This window comes from Heterodontus francisci, chromosome 21 (genome assembly GCF_036365525.1).
Source record: "Heterodontus francisci isolate sHetFra1 chromosome 21, sHetFra1.hap1, whole genome shotgun sequence".
NCBI classification, from domain to species: domain Eukaryota; kingdom Metazoa; phylum Chordata; class Chondrichthyes; order Heterodontiformes; family Heterodontidae; genus Heterodontus; species Heterodontus francisci.
In genome coordinates this window covers 4,902,377-4,919,525 of record NC_090391.1, presented here as the reverse complement: position 1 = coordinate 4,919,525, position 17,149 = coordinate 4,902,377, and the positions used below count along the sequence as shown (strand labels likewise).

The 17,149-nt window shown below is 43.1% G+C and overlaps 1 non-coding gene across 1 annotated transcript; it reads left to right on the top strand.

The window, feature by feature from the left end:
* The first annotated feature begins 13,891 nt into the window (after positions 1–13,891).
* Positions 13,892–13,963, top strand: trnaa-cgc (transfer RNA alanine (anticodon CGC)). Its single transcript has one exon. It is a non-coding gene; the product is annotated as a tRNA-Ala (tRNA).
* The last annotated feature ends 3,186 nt before the right edge of the window (positions 13,964–17,149 follow it).

The following is a 17,149-nucleotide window of genomic DNA, read 5'->3' as shown; positions in this document are numbered from 1 at the left end:
GTACCTGGACACCAAGATCTCTCTGCTCATCTACACTACCAAGAATCTTCCCATTAGCCCAGTACTCTGCATTCCTGTTACTCCTTCCAAAGTGAATCACCTCACACATTTCCGCATTAAACTCCATTTGCCATCTCTCAGCCCAGCTCTGCAGCCTATCTATGTCCCTCTGTACCCTACAACATCCTTCGGCACTATCCACAACTCCACCGACCTTCGCGTCATCCGCAAATTTACTAACCCACCCTTCTACACCCTCTTCCAGGTCATTTATAAAAATGACAAACAGCAGTGGCCACAAAACAGATCCTTGCGGTACACCACTAGTAACTAAGCTCCAGGATGAACATTTGCCATCAACCACCAACCTCTGTCTTCTTTCAGCTGGCCAATTTCTGATCCAAAGTTCTAAATCACATTCAACCCCATACCTCCGTATTTTCTGCAATAGCCTACCGTGGGGAACCTTATCAAACGCCTTACTGAAATCCATATACACCACATCCACTGCTTTACCCTCATCCACCTGTTTGGTCACCTTCTTGAAAAACTCAATAAGGTTTGTGAGGCACGACCAACCCTTCACATAACCGTTCTGACTATCGCTAATGAACTTATTCTTTTCAAGATGATTATAAATCCTGTCTTTTTAACCTTTTCCAACATTTTACCCACAACTGAAGTAAGGCTCACAGGTCTATAATTACCAGGGCTGTCTCTACACCCCTTCTTGAACAAGGGGACAACATTTGCTATCCTCCAGTCTTCCGGCACTATTCCTGTCGACAATGACGACATAAAGATCAAGGACAAAGTTTCTGCAATCTCCTCCCTGGCTTCCCAGAGAATCCTAGGATAAATCCCATCTGGCCCAGGGGACTTATTTATTTTCACACTTTCCAAAATTGCTGACACCTCCTGCTTGTGAACCTCAATCCCATCTAGCCTAATAGTCTGAATCTCAGTATTCTCCTCGGCAACATTTTCTTTCTCTACTGTAAATACTGACGATAAACTTATTAATTTTTTTGAGTATTGCTGCAAACAAAGACATTTGGCGAACATTTTCATCTTTCACTCATCAGGACAAATCTGTAGAATACCAATGGAAAGATAAACAATACATTTATACTATGTAAGAGAGTGCTGATTGCTTGGCAAGTGGATTCTGATTGGTAGAGACGTTGCCATGGAGAATGCACCAGTTTATGGTGACTGACAGTTAACTGCCAATCAGAGTCAAGGCGCCTGGTTTTATTTCAAACAAAGCTTGACAGTTATCTTATCTATTCTCACTCCCCTGTCTTTTCCCCATAAGCATCTATTTTTCTTCCCTTCAGAGAATTATTCAATTCTCTTTTGAATACCTCAATTGAAGCTGCCTCCACTACACTCTCAGGCAGTGAATTCCAGATCCTAACCACTAGCTACGTGAAACCATTTTTTCTCCTGGTTGCTATTGCTTCTTTGCAATCACCTTAGCTCGGTGTCCACTCATTCTCGACCCTTCCACAAATGTAAACAGTTTCTCCCTATCTACTCTGTCCAGGCTCCTCATGATTTTGAATCATCGATCAAACCTCCTCTCAACCTTCTCTTCTCCGAGCAAAAGAGACCCAGCTTCGCCATTCTATCCAGGTAAATTAAGTTCCTCGTCCCTGGAACTATTCTCACAAATCTTTTCTGCAACCTCTCCAATGGGTTAACATTCTTGCTGAAGTGTGGTGTCCAGAACTGAATTTAATACTCCAACTGAGACCGAATCAGTGTTTTATACAAGTTTATCATAACTTCCTTGATTGTGTACTCTATTTTATAAAGCCCAGAATCCTGTATACTTCATTAACTACTTTCTCAGCCTGCTGTGCCACTTTCAATGATACGTGTCCTTAAAGCCCCAGACCCTTCTGTTCTTGCACCCTCTTTAGAATTGTATTCTTTATTTTATATTGCATCTCCTCATTCTTCCAACAAAAATGTGTCACTTCTCACTTTTCTGTATTAAACATCGCCTGCTTCTTCTACACCCATTCCACCAGGCTGTCGAAGTCCCCTTTCAAGTTTACCACTCTCCTCCTCACAGTTCACAATACTTCCATGTTTTGTTTCACCGGCAAATTTTGAAATTGTGAACTGTACATTCAGGTATAGGCAGTTAATATATATCAGGAAAAGCAAGGGTCCCAACACCGACCCATGGCGAACTCCACTAGATAAATTCGTCCAGTCCGATATGCATCTATCCATCACTACATTCTGTTTCCTGTTACTCAGCCAATTTCATATCAGGGCTGCCATTTCCTTTTAATCCTTAGGCTCTAACTTTGCTTTAAGCCTGTTATGTGGCACTTTATCAAATGCCTTTGGAAGTCCATGTACACCACATCCATCACATTCCCCTCATCAACCCTCTCTGTTGCTCCATTCGAAAAGCTCAAGCAGGTTAGTTAAATACGATTGTTCCATCACAAATCTCTACTGGCTTTCTTTAATTAGTCCACGTTTGTTTAAATGACTATTAAATATTTCACAAATTATGTTCCTAAAACTTTCCCACCACCGAAGTTAGCTGGTCTTCCTGCAGGTGCTGGGCTTAACTTTGCACCCTATTTTGAAGGAGGGTGTAAGATTTACAATTCTCCAGTCGTCTGGCACCACCAGTCTATGGAAGACTGGAAAATTATGATCAGTGGCTCAGCAATTTTCACCCTCACTTCCCTCAGTATCCTTCGATGCATCTCGTCTGGTCCTGGTGCCTTATCAATTTTACATACAGCTAGCGTATCCATTTCCTCCTCTTTATCAATGTTTAGTTTTGTCTATCTCAAAGTCACAAAAGGAAGTTAAACAACGGTTTCAATCAGAAGTGAGCATCATCTTGTGAAAAGCGAGAGCCAGGCAATGCCCTCAAACTGCCCCTTATTCTGCACTGTAATAATTGCACTCTGAGGTATTACACTGCAATAAGATGTTGTGAGTGAAGGCTGCATTTGCTGACATTGCAACCGTTAGGTGGCGCTGTATTTGCACATGCGGAATTGCAGCCTGTTCCACTGACACCAAAATGTCTGTGACATTCACGCAACTACCAGGATGAAAGATAGCGCTGCTCAATTTATCACAGGAAATGCTTCCAGCTGGTTAGTTCCAGCAAGCTCACCTTCCATGAAGTTGGATGGAGGTCCAATACTACACTAGTATGGTGTATAGGATGCTAACTGTAATCCTCAGAGTTATTTCATATTGCAGTAATACCATTAAGTACAAAAGGAATGTTATGATTGAATTTCCAACTTCTGATATTTTAGGGAGACAGTGAATTGGCACCCCGATCGATGGAGAAGAAAATCGGGCAGAGTAATAATGTGCTGGCAATTCGTTATCCACTTTTTATATGTCACCCCTACTAAAGCGCTCGCTCCAAACCTTGGTTCTCTCCTCCACTCCCCTGGTTGATTGATCCCCGCTCCTCGCCACACCACTCTCCGGCAACTCACTTCCCACTTCCCCTCCTACCCCCAATGCCCCAGCTATGGGCCGCGCCGGTTCCCTCCTCTCAGCCACTCGCTCCCACATTTAATCGATCTCTGCATGCGTCCCGAAGAAGAAAGTCATGCCACGAGGGGTGATGGGTTGATGGAGGAGCGAGTGGCCGAGAGTAGGGAAGCGGTACTGTCAAGAGCTGGGGTGGAAGGAGGGGGGGAGGGGTAGCCAGAGACCGGGGTGGCACGAAGCGAGTAGTGGGAACAATCGGCCAGGGGATTGGGGGAACAGCGAGGTATGGAGTGAGTGGCTGAGGGAGGAGAAAGATACCCTCCAAGAAGATGTAAAGGCATTGGAGAAGTACAGCAAAGATTCATGAGAATGGCACTGGGATGAAGAACATCAGTGATGAAGATATGATGCAGAAGTTGGGACTGTTTTCCTTGGAGAAGAGAAGGCTGAGAGGTGATTTGATAGAGATATTCAAAATCATGAGGGGTCTGGACAGAGTGGTTAGGGGGAAGCTTCCCACTCATGAAAGGATCGAGAACGAGAGGGCACAGGTTTAAAGTAATTGGCAAAAGAAGCAGAAACGACATGAGGAAAAACTTCTTCATACAGCCAGTGGTTAGGATCTGGAATACACTGCCTGAGAGTGTGGTGGAGGCAGGTTCAATCGAGGCATTCTAAAGGTAATTATACACTTATGTGAACAGGAAGAAAGTGCAGGGTTACGGGGAGAAGGCGGGGGATTGGCATTAAGTGAATTGCTCATTCAGAGAGCCAGTGTGGACACGATGGAGCAAATGGCCTCCTTCTGCTCTGTAACAATTCTGCAATTCTGTCAGAAGGAATAACTCTCGCCATTATGGTTAAAACAGCCTCTTTAAGGTCAAAGTGGATTGTAGACTTGACTTCACTCTATGTTAAAAGAGACACAAGCACTCAAGTGGGTCAGTTATTAGATTATTAGGCTCTGCTTGCATAATTGTATTAAAATGATTCGAGTAGAAATGTACCGGATCAGACAGTCCTCAAACCACTTTCAGACCTGGAAATCATCGCAAACCCCTCCACACCGGGATTAAATAGGGATCTCCCACAGCCCTGTGATGATGGAGGATTGGTGAAGGGGCTGATTGTGATTGGTAGTTTGAAAGTTCTGGCAGTGTCTTATTTCAGGGTTCCACTCTGATTGGTCTATTTAGACATCCATGTCACCGTTGTGTTTATTTTACCATTGACCTTAAATCGGTGCTATCTGCTTGTTGACCTTTCTGCCAATGGGAACAGTTTCACCCCATTTACTCTGTCTAGATCTCTCTTGAGCTTCAACACTTCGATCAAATCTCCTCTTAATCTTCTCATCAGAAATAGCCCATCAGTGTCCGAAACTCCAAAATAAAAGCAAAATACTGCAGATGCTGGCAATCTGAAATAAAAACAAGAAATGCTGGAAATACTGTGCAGGTCTGACAGCATCAATTGGAGAGAGAAGCAGTGTTAACATTTCAGGTCAGTTCAAATGAATCGTCACTACCTGAAACTTTAAATCTGCTTCTCGCTAAACAGATGCTGCCAGACCTGCTGCGTATTTCCAGCATTTCTTGTTTTTATTACTGTCAGAAACTCCACAGGATGTGGGAATGGGATTATTGTATCAGTGACCTTCTCTGGGTATTGAACATGGCGTGGTGAAGACAGACGTTAGTGTTGATTTGTCATTCAGTGTGAAATGAGAGAGCCAAGCAGAGGGGCTGGAGAGGCAGAGAGAGAATAATTGTATCGTTATATCAATCAAATTCAGTTCCATGTTAAAATTATATTGCAATTTAAAGTAAGATATTGTTTCAAGGAATGAAGCAAATGCTTATAGCTGGCGGTGGTGGCATAGTGGTGAGCATGGCTGCCTTCCAAACAGTTGACCCGGTTTCGATTCCTGACCATCGCACTGCGTTGCTTTTTTAAATGCATTTACATCAGAGATTCCAAGACTGAAATGGAATCCTCTCCCACCTGGAACGATTGTGTCTTCAGAATGCGAATGAAATAAACTTTGCCATCACAATATGCTCACTTTCATATCACATTAATTTTATCTCTGGAATTGCTGCATTTTTATTAGTCTTTATTATCTGGCCTGAACTGTACATTGGAATCGTGAGAAAATTGCATGGATTCTGATGGGGTATAGATTAAATTGTCCTTGACAGAGGACAAAGGATCGGCACAACATTGTGGGCCGAAGGGCCTGTTCTGTGCTGTATGTTCTATGTTCTATGATTCAGCAAAATGCATTAATTTCCTGGGGGGGGGGCGTCGCCCCCCCTCCCGCACATCTGCAGCACCCCGCCCCCTGCCCACTCCACTCCACAGCGACAGCAATATGCTTCACGCTTAAATGCCCTGCGACATGGACTGGCAAGTCACTCAGTTCTCAAGGGCAATTCGGGATGGACAACAAATGCTGGCTTTGCCAGTGATGCCCACATCCCATGAAAGAATTTTTTAAAAAAGACTGATATCTACAAAGTGAAGCCATCACTCACATTTAGAACTGGAGACTGAAAGTAACAAGATGCGTCCCACATTCACATACAGTACCAGAGACTGATAGATACAAAGTGAAATCAACATTCACATATAGAACTGGAGACTAAAAGTAACTAGATGAGTCCCACATTCACGTACAGTACCAGAGACTGATAGCTACAAAGTGATGTCATCACTCACATATAGAACTGGAGACTGATAGGCACAGAATGAGTCCCACATTCCCACAGTCTGTCAGATACAGAATTAATAGCACACTGACACACCACCACCGGAAAATAACAGAAAAATAATGAATCTCACACTCACATACAATCCCAGAGACTGACTGATATAGAATGAAGGCTTCAGTCTCATGCAGTAACAGAGACTGACATATGCAAATTATAAATTCCACACTCAAACACGGTATCAGAGATTAAAAACAAGAAATGCTGGAATCACTCAGCAGGTCTGGCAGCATCTGTGGAAAGAGAAGCAGAGTTAACGTTTCGGCTCAGTGACCCTTCTTCGGAAAGTTCCAGTTCCGAAGAAGGGTCACTGAGCCGAAACGTTAAATCTGCTTCTCTTTCCACAGATGCTGCCAGACCTGCTGAGTGATTCCAGCATTTCTTGTTTTTATTTCAGATTTCCAGCATCCGCAGTATTTTGCTTTTATTTTACAGTATCAGAGATTGTTAGTTACATCATTAATCCTACAACCACATTGTGTGCCAGGGATTGACAGACAGAAAATCAATACAACGCACATATACTCTACCAGAGACTGACAGAATTATAACTCAGCTTTTATTTATAAGTTCACACACTGCCCCAGAGTCCAAGAGTCGGGACATGATGCTAAAGCAGTATAAAACACTAGATGGAGTGCAGCTAGTGTATTTCTGGTCACTGCTTTCCAGTAAGGATGTGATCCTGTTAGAGGCAGTACAGAGGAGATTTGTGAGGATCTTGGCAGGATTGGAGAATTTTAGCTGTGAGAAAATCGAAACATAGAATCATAGAAAGTTTATGGCACAGAAAGAGGCCACTTGTCCCATTGTATCTGCGCTGGACAAAATACAAGCCATCCAGTCTAATCCCACCTTCCAGCATTTGGTCCATAGCCCTGCAGGTTAGAGCATTTGAGGTGCAGATCCAGACATCGTTCAAATAAATTGAGGGTTTGTACCTTTAATAACCTGTCAGACAGCGAGTTCCAGACTCCCACCATGCTCGAGGAGAAAAACAAATCCTCATCTCTCCACTTGTCTTCCTACCAATCACTTTAAATCTATGCCCCCCAGTCACTGACCTCTCTGATAAGGTAAATAGGTCCTTTACATTCACTCTATCCAGGCGCCTCACAATTTTGTACGTTTCAAATCTCCCCTCAGCCTTCTCTGTTCCATGGAGAACAACCCCAGCCTGTCCAATCTTATGCTGAGTATGCTGGGGCTGTTATCTTTGGAACTTTGGGGGCGGGGGGGACAGGATATTGGAGGTGTTCAAAATTTACGATTGGCCGAGATAGAGTGGACAGGAAGGATCTATTTCACTTAACAGAAAGGTCAATATCAATGGGGCAAACATTTAATGTAATTGGCAGAAGGATTAGAGGAGAGTTCAGGTGTATTTTATTTCACCCAGAGGGCGGTGGGTGGCCTGAAACTCACTGCCCAAAAGCATGGTAGAGGCAAACACCTTTATGACATGTAACACACTCTTAGACATGCACTTGACGTATTGTAGCATACAGGGTTATGGACCAAAAGACAGAAAGTAAGATGAGACTGGATAGCACTTATGTGGCCAGCGTGGACACACTGGGCCGCATGGCCTGTGTCTGTGCGTGGAATTTCTAAGGATCTATGTTTTTCATTGATACTGTGTCATTCACTCAGAATGTGACTGAGATCTTACATGTTATGTCGAGCCCAGCCTGCTCTCATTGAATTAATACAGTATATTTCACATAGATACTGTATGATGTTTCAGGACTGGTTTTGCAGTTTATATCAGGCTGGACTAAGGGAATTGATATTTTAGTTGAATAATATGGGTAAGTTTTAAACTGGTATCTGAGTTTGTATACTGTATTTCCACATCTCAATCTCAATCTGATCACAGACATAGATGTTGACTTGTTTCCAATTTATATGTTAGGGCATACTATGGGAATTAGTACCGCCAATTTTAAACCCATAATGTGTCTGAATGTTGGAGTGATATTGAATGAGAATCTCGGGGTACATTATTGGGATTCAAACAGTCACCATCTGGTATCTAACTTGGAGCTCAGGCTTCACTATTGTGGGATTGACACAGTGACAATTTGATGGTGAGTTTGGACTGGGGTTTCTGTTTCTGCCTGTCAGTGGGGCTGAGTTGCGGTGACATGGAAGCAGCGTCTATCCATTTATTTATATTCCAATTCTGAATATTGAAGATGGCGTGTTTAAGACAGCAGTTAGTGTTCATTTATTAGTCAGTGCTGGAGGAGAGAGAAAAGCAGAGGGGCTGGAGGGACAGAGAGAGACTAACTTGTATCTTTACTTCAATCAATACAGCTCCATGTGCAAAGACCTGAACAATTTAACGGTAAATATTGTTTAAAATACTCCAGGTAATGTCTGAGGTAAGGGATGGTGTAATGGTGGTGCACACAGTTGCCTTCCAAGCAGTGGATCCGGCATCGATCCTTGACCATCGCAAATCCCCAGCTTTTAATGCCTTTTATATCAGAAACTCAAGATCTGAACGGAATTTGATCCTGCCTCCAGGGATTATGTGTCTATAATGGGAAAGTGTTTCACACGAATGAAATAAAGTTTTGTAATGCTTTCTCTTTCATATCACATTACGTTTAGTTCCATGTTCAGCTTTTCTATTGCTGCTTATTATCTGTCATGAACTGCATTGGAAAAGCAATAAAATTGTACGGCTTCAGTGAACTTCATTCATTTCTTGGATTTTTTCCCTCTGCTGCTTCCCGTTTCTTATTTAAATGTCCATTGTCTACCAGAGGTGGGTTTCCCTTCAGAAAGATCAATCCTGCAGACGCCGGAAAGCTAAAATAATAACAGAAGATGCTGGAAAGACTCAGCAGGCCACCTAGCATCTGTGGAGGGAGGAAGGTGGGATTAACGTTTCGGGTCCAGAGTAGTGTCACCGATCTTAACCCTTTACCCGAGCTTCCCTCCCACACAGAAACTATGGAAGCTGATGGGTCTTTCCAGCATTTTGAGCTTTGATTTGAATCTTATTTCTGTCTGTATTTCATTCCTTTCCCCTTGTAATGGTTTCTGTGAAACGACCAGCGTTGTGCTCAGATCATCGTGTATTTATGTTTTGTTTATTTGAACTGATGTAAACAATGTAGAGTAAAATATAACAGGGCATATTTACAAAGAGCCAAGCAATGCAGTTTTATCAAGACTTGATTGATTTGTTCTTCATTGGGTGATTGATTCTTTATCTGACAGACTGTGGTCCTGTATATGAATATGGGACTCTTTCTGCGTCTGTCCGTCTCCGCAACGATATTTGAGTAATGGCTTCACTTTGCATCTGCCAGTCTGTGGTACTGAATATGAGTGTGGGAATCATTCTCTCTCTTCCATCGACAATAATGTACTTGAGTGTCGGCTTCAGTTTGGACTAATGGGATTGAAATTTCGTCTTTCAGTCGGACTCAAAGTGAAATTTTTAGACTGATACGTGTGCGATGTATTATTGGGATAAAATCGGTTCCCTTCAACCATGTATAGTGTGTCAATTCTATCTGATATTAAATGTGTAGTTAAGTCAACAGTGGCACAGTGTCTTTCAATGTGACAGGTCGTGTGATTTTGGGCTGAAATTTATATATTTACCTGTCAGCAGGTATTTTATAGGAGGTGGCATTTGTGGTCATCCCTTACTGCGCAGCAACTGAGTAATGCACTTCAGAGTCAAACACATTGCTGCGGTTCTGGACTCACATGTAGGTGAGACCAGCTAACGACAGAGAGCACAGGGAAACATTCGGGAAATTCCCTTTCAATGTTAGATTTTGTGTGTCAATTAATTGAATTTATTGATTAATTGAACATTAATTCCACCAGCTGCTGTGTGGGATTTGAACCCGTATAGCAATGAGATGAGCTTGGATGGTTGGACTACTAGTTTAGTGATATGACAACAACGCCATGGCTCTTGCACCACCCCCTCCCCACCCCCCGCCCACCAAACATCCCCCAACCCCGCAACAACTTCTGCACTTCTGCTGTGTTTGACCGTTGGATTGAAAATATATATGTAGCACTTGGGATCTTGGGAAAATATGAACTAGGAGCTGGAGTTGAACACGCGGCCACTCGGGCCTGATCCACCATTCTACAAGATCATGGTTAATCTGATTGTGACCGCATCTTCACATTCCCGCCTACACCCGATGAACTTTTAACCCCTTGTGTAACAAGAATCTATTTACCTCAGCCTTAAAAATATGCAAAGACTCTGCTTCCACCGCCTTTGAGGAAGAGAGTTACAAAGACTCACGACATTCTGAGAAAAAAAACAATCTCCTCATCTCTGCCTTCAATGGGCGACCCTTATTTTTAGATAGTGACCCTTAGTTCTAGATTCTCCCACAAGAGGAAACATCCTTTCCACATCCCCCCTGTCAAGACCCCCCAGAATATTCTATACTTCAATCAAGTCAGCTCTTACTTTTCGAAACGCCACTGGATGGAAGCCAAACTTGTACAACCATTCCTTCTAAGACAACCTGCCCATTCCATGTATTAGTCTTGTCAATCTTCTCTGAACAACTTCCTTAAATAAGGGAACCAATACTGTACACAGTCCTCCGGATGTGATTTCACTGATTCCCTGTATAACTGAAACATAACATCCCTACTTCTGTATTCAATTCTCCTCGCAATAGTCAGATGCAGTAAGAGCCTGCCTACCCCTGCTCTCTGTGACTGTGGACCTGATGGTCTGTCAGTGTATCTGTGTGCTGGGAGTGATAATGTACCGACTGTGTGTGGGAAGGATGTTGTTGATAGCTTGGGTGGAGGAATCATCACATTCATGCTGCTTGATGGAATTTTTTGATGGGGCAACAGAGGAGATTAATACGGATAATGTATTTGTTGTTGTGTACATGAGCATCCACAAAGATTTGATAAAGTGTCACATAACAGGATTGTCAGCAAGATTAGAGCCCATGGAGTAAAGGGGACAGTATCCGTGTGAATACGAAGTTGGCTGAGTGTTAGGACACAGCGTAGTGGTGAACAGCTGTTTTTTTTTGGACTGGAGGAAGGTAAATCATGGGGTTCCCCATGGTGTTAGGATCCCTGCCTTTCTTTATCCATATTAATGACGTTGACTTTGGTGGACAAGTACACTTGCACAATTTACACATTGCACAATATTTGTAAGTATTGAGAGATGTGAGGAGGATCGTGACATTCTTCAAGAGGACACGGACAGGCTGGTGAAATAGGAAGGCAAGTGGCAGATGAAATTTATTGCAGAGAGGTGTGAAGTGATTTTTTTCATTCTGAAAATCGAGCAGAGGCAAGGTAAAATATAGGACACAATTCGAAATGGGGTTCAGGATCAGAGGGACCTGGGGAATATATGCAAAAATTGGTGACGGTGGCGGGGCTGGTTGAGAAAGTGGTTTACAAGGGAAACTGAATTCCTGGCTTGAAGGCTCCATAAATACAGGCATAGAGTACAAAAGCAAGGAAGTTATGATAAACCTTTATAAAACACTGGCTCAACCTCAACTGGAATATTCTGTCCATTTCTGTGCACCACACTTTCGGAAGGATGTTAAGATACTAGACTCACGCTCCCCAGGCAGCAAACCTCAGCCTATAGCAGTCCAGTGCCAACACTGCTCACAAACCGGAATGTAATCGGGTGCAAGTGTCATGCTCGGAGTCCGCTCTTGCTGCATGTTCGATGCCCCGTCACTCTTCCTCTAACTTTCCTAATCTAACTTCAGATAGCAGGCTGCAGACTGCTGGGGCACATGTCATATTGATTTGCATATGAATCAACATTCCTACATCGTTGTCAGGATCAGATCCTGGAATTCCCTCCATAAAACCACCAGGGAATCAGTGAATGATACAGCACAGATTGGGATATATTCTTCCAATGTGCAGTGGGACTTGGGTGTCCTTGTCAATAAGTCACTGAAAGCGAACATACAGTTGTAGCAAGCAATTAGGAAGGCTAATGGGATGTTAGCCTTTATCGCAACAGTATGAGAGTAAAGGAGTAGTGAAGACTTGCTTCAATTATACAGAACTTTGGTTAGACCGCACTTGGAGTACTGTGTGCAGTTTTGCCCCCTTTACCCGAGAAAGGATATTATCACCATAAAGGCAGTGCAACGAAGGTTCATCAGAATTTTTCCCAGGATGGCGGGACTGTCCTATGAAGAGTGATTTGTGAAAGTGGGCCTACAGTCTCTAGAGTTTCGAGGAATTAGCGGTGATCGCATTGAAACCTGCAAAAGACTTAAAGGGATGCACAGGTCGCTGCAGGTAAGATGTTTCCACTGGTTGGGGAGTCTAGAACCAGGGAACACAATTTCAAAATAGGTAGGGAGCCACTTAGGACAGAGATAAGGAGGCATTTATTTACTCAGAGCGTTGTGAATCTTTGGAATTCTCGACCCCACTTGGCTGTGGAAGCTCACTCAGTGAGTATGTTTCAAGCAGAGAATGACAAATTTCATAAAATAGGGATATGGGGATAGTGTGGGAAAATTGGATTATGGAGCAGGCTCGATGGGCTGAATGGCTATTCCTACTCCTATGTTCCTATGTCTCCCCAGAAATTCTATCATCGAGAAAGACAAATATATTAACATGTTGGAAATATTATTATCAGAAGTCACATGTCATATTGATTTGGCTATGTAACAACTTCATTGTGGCCGGGTTCAAACCCTGAAATCCCCTCAATAAAAACCACCAGAGAATGATGAAGCACAGATTGGAGTCTTTTCGGCCCATTGTTCCTGTTCTGGCTCTTAGATAGCGTCATTAAATTAATCCCACTCCCTCCCTGTTCATTCCCTGTAGCCCTGTAGGTTTTCCGCTTTAGGTATTTATCCAGTTACCCTTTGAAAGTTATTACCGAATCTGCTTCCACCGCTCTTTCACAGAGTGTATTCCAGATCTCAATAATTCAGAATTGTTCTCTGCTGGTTCTTTTTGTCAATTACCTGAAATCTGTGTCCTCTGGTTCCCACACTTCTGCCACTGGTGCAGTTTCTCCTCACTGATAATATCTAAAGATTGCATGATCTTGGGCACTTCCATTAAATTTGCCTTTAACCTCCGCTTCCACGCAGTGAAAACCCGGTGTTTCTCCAGTCTCTCCACATAACTGATGCCTTTCGTCCCTGATACCATTCTGGCAAAGCTCCTCTGAATCCTCTCTTAGGCCTTGACTCCATTTTAAAGTTCCCAGAATTGGACACAACATGTGAACTGGGGCTTAAACAGTCCTTTATAAAGATTTTGCCCAACTTCACTGCTTTAGAATTCAAACATGCGTTATAATTGCAAGGACGATTCGGAACTCCACAGAAATGCTCGCTTGCGTTACCATAGTGAGCGCTGGGATCAGAGTGGGGGAAAATTTTCTCCTTTTTATGTAATTACCCCACGTTCTGAAGCCAAGTACATCTGTGGGAATGTATAGAAAAGTAAAGGACACATTTCATTGCCCTTGTTTCATACAAGTGGCACCGGCAATTTGGACAGGTGTCAGGACTGGGGAAAGACTGCTGATACTGATGAAGACTGAGAACATGATAAATACAAAGAATCAATTGTGAATCATTGCAGTCAGGGTTGGGGATGTAGCTCAGTGGTAGAGCGCATACTTCGCATGTATGAAGTCCTGGGTTCAATCCCCAGCATCTCCAAGTAGTTTTGAGAGGAACGTTACACAGCAACGGCAGTGCTGCACCGATGTTCTTGATGTTTAAGTTCACAATTCGCAGCAATAAATCTGTTTAATCAGTCAATTATATTGTCGCAGGACTTCATCGCACACCCTCTGGGCAGTCCACCTCAGCTGATAGCAGTCCAGTGTCAACACAGCTCACAGACGGGAATGTATCTCAGTGCAGTGTCGTGCTCGCAGTCCACACTTGCTTTATGCTGGATCCCCTGTCACTGTTACACTCACTTTCCTAATCTAATGTCTAATGTCAGACTGGGCACTGCTGGGGCAAGACTGAGAGTTGGGCATTTGCGTGAGAAGCAGAAAGGGTGATGGAGTCTTGGGGCATGGAATCATAGAAAGGTGACAGCACAGAAGGAGTTCATTCAACCCATCCATCTCTCTGCAAGAGCAATTTAGCTGCTCCCACTTCCCTGGCTTTTCCCCTTAGCCCTGCAATTATCTCTTTTGATCTTCAGGCGCTTATCCAATTCCCTTTTTAAAGCCACTCTTGAATTTGACTCCACCACAGTCTCAGGCAGTTTATTCCAGATCCTAACCACTCACTGGAGAAAGAAGATTTCCCTCCTGTCGCTTGTGATTCTTTTCTCGATCACCTTAAATTTAAATGATCTAGTTCTGGACCCGTCCGCCAATGGAAACAATTTCTCTCTATCGGCTCTGTTTTTACCCCTCATGATATAAAACCAAACAGTGCGCTGGATGTTGTGTCCATCAGTCCTTAAATTAATTTCAGCATATTCCCAACTCTCAAGCTGGTTTTACACTGTACTCCTTTGAGGGCCTCTCTGAGCGATCACTCTCAGTATCAGCAGATACTATTTACTTTTATAAATCTTTCTGAGCCACACAAGTAACAAGTGACGATTCAGCTCCCAGCTCACACCTCTTCATGCAATCTTACAGCTGATTGACAGTTACCGGCAACTAACTGTTTCTGTTAACTAGATTGCAGTTTCTCTCACGGTTTTTTAAAGTACGAGGTTAAATTCAAAATAACAAGCAAAATTTCGCTTTGTGATTCGCTCAACAAACCCACCACAGAATTCTCACTCTTACCAAATTCCCAATTTTTACACTATCTTTCGTTGCTCTCCTTTTATGACCAGTCTATGCAAACTCACTCTTTAATATTCAAATGCTGCCTTGATGGAAATTAGGAACATAGGAATACAGGAAATATAAACAGGAATAGGCCATTCGGCCTGTTGGGTGTTCTCGGCCATTCAAACTGATCATGACTGATCATCTACCTCTATGCCATCCCCGCCCCACCCCCCGCCCGCCCCACTAACCCCATATTCCTTGATGTCATTCATACCCAGAAATCTATAGGTTCTGTCTTGAACATGTCTAATGATTGAGCTTCCACAGTCCTCTGTGGTAGGTAATTCCACAGATTCACCACCCTCTGCGCAAAGAAATTCCTCCTCATCTCAGTCTTAAATGGCCTACCCTTTATTCTGAGACTATGTGTACTGGTTCTAGACTCACCAGCCAGAAGAAAAATCCTATCCTGTTACTCACTGTAAGAATTTTGTGAGTTTCAATGAGACCACCTCTAATTCTTCTGAACTCTGGAGAATTGAGGCCCAGTTTCCTCAATCTCTCCTCGCAAGACTTGCAATGTTTCACTCCATATTTCATTTCTGGTTGTACAAGACTGAGTGATGTTACTTTGTTTGTGGGTCAACCTCACTTCCTCTCAGCCTCTGCTTCTGCAATTGCTCTCTCAACGCATCCTGGTTTGAAGTTCTGCGAGCTGGAACAAGTGACACACTCGCCCTTCCTTCCAGCTGTCATGTCTCAACGTAGCTCAGACTGGAACATGGATACGGCCGCCTTGTTACTGCTGTTTGGTGAGTCCTTAAAGAACATTATAAAAAAACTGCTAGATTCCGGGTCTGTGAGGGAGACGAGTGTGCAAAAGGCAGAGGGAGATTTGAACTGAGCCCGGAGGTGACCGATATCCTGCAGTTCAGTGAGTGAAAGCAACGTTTACTTCGGTGTGTAGTATTCGAGTTTGGAAAGCTATTGCAGAAGAGGCTTCCTTGTGCCGACCTCGTAACCTCTTGATCTGCTGCCTTTGATTGACAGAGACAGAATTAAACTCATCCTCGCATACAGTAACAGAAAGTGACAGATACCTATTGAATCCATCACTCATAGAGAATCAGAGGCTATGAGACAGAATGATTCCAACATTCACATACAGTGTCAAACATTGTCAGAGTCAGAATTAATCACACATTCAGACACGGCTATTGTAGACTGTCAAATGGAGAATGAATCTCACACTGACATACAGTCCCAAATAGTAACAAGTACACAGTGAATTTAAATCATTTTCTGTAGCAGACAGTGGAAGGAACAGAATGTATCACACACTCACACACAGAACTAGAGACTGTTACATAAAACATTTGTGCGCCAAACATACACTCTGCCAGAGACTGACAGTTAGAGAAATAAACCAACACACACATATGCAGTGCATTCGAGTGACAGGGACAGGTTTCATCCGACACGCACACAGTGCCAGAGACTGACAGTTCAGAATTAAACCAGCACACACACGCCGTGCCATAGATTGACACATACAGAATTAATTCGACACAGATACGCAATAGTAGAGACTGACAGATATGGACTCAATCTCAGTCCCACGTGTGGGACAACTGATTTACCACAAAAGTGCAACCAGCGTTGGTGTAAAAAAATGTAATAACAGCTCGTCTCAATTCCTAGAATTTCTTAGTCCCAGCCGTCCAAAGGAAACTGAACAATGTGGTATCTATTGTGACCCTCTCTGATCTGTAAACTTCGCTGTAACGCAGATTGATGACATCCACTGGCCGAGTTTGAGAACTGCAACATCGCAGAGTGAATTCAGACAGTCTGTCAGGGTTAAAGAAGCAGGCAATGTGAGGAAATAACTTCTGCCCGTATGTTCTCCTCTCACATTGTTTCACATTGATATACTGAAGAATAAATCAATGGATTGCTAATAAAAACAAAAGATTCCATTCTTTATTTGGCTATTTGTAAATATGCCTTGTTATATTTTACTCTTCATTGAACAGTATTTCTGACTGGTCTCTCACTTCAAATAAAGAAATCATAATCCCACTCGTATTGAGTGTAC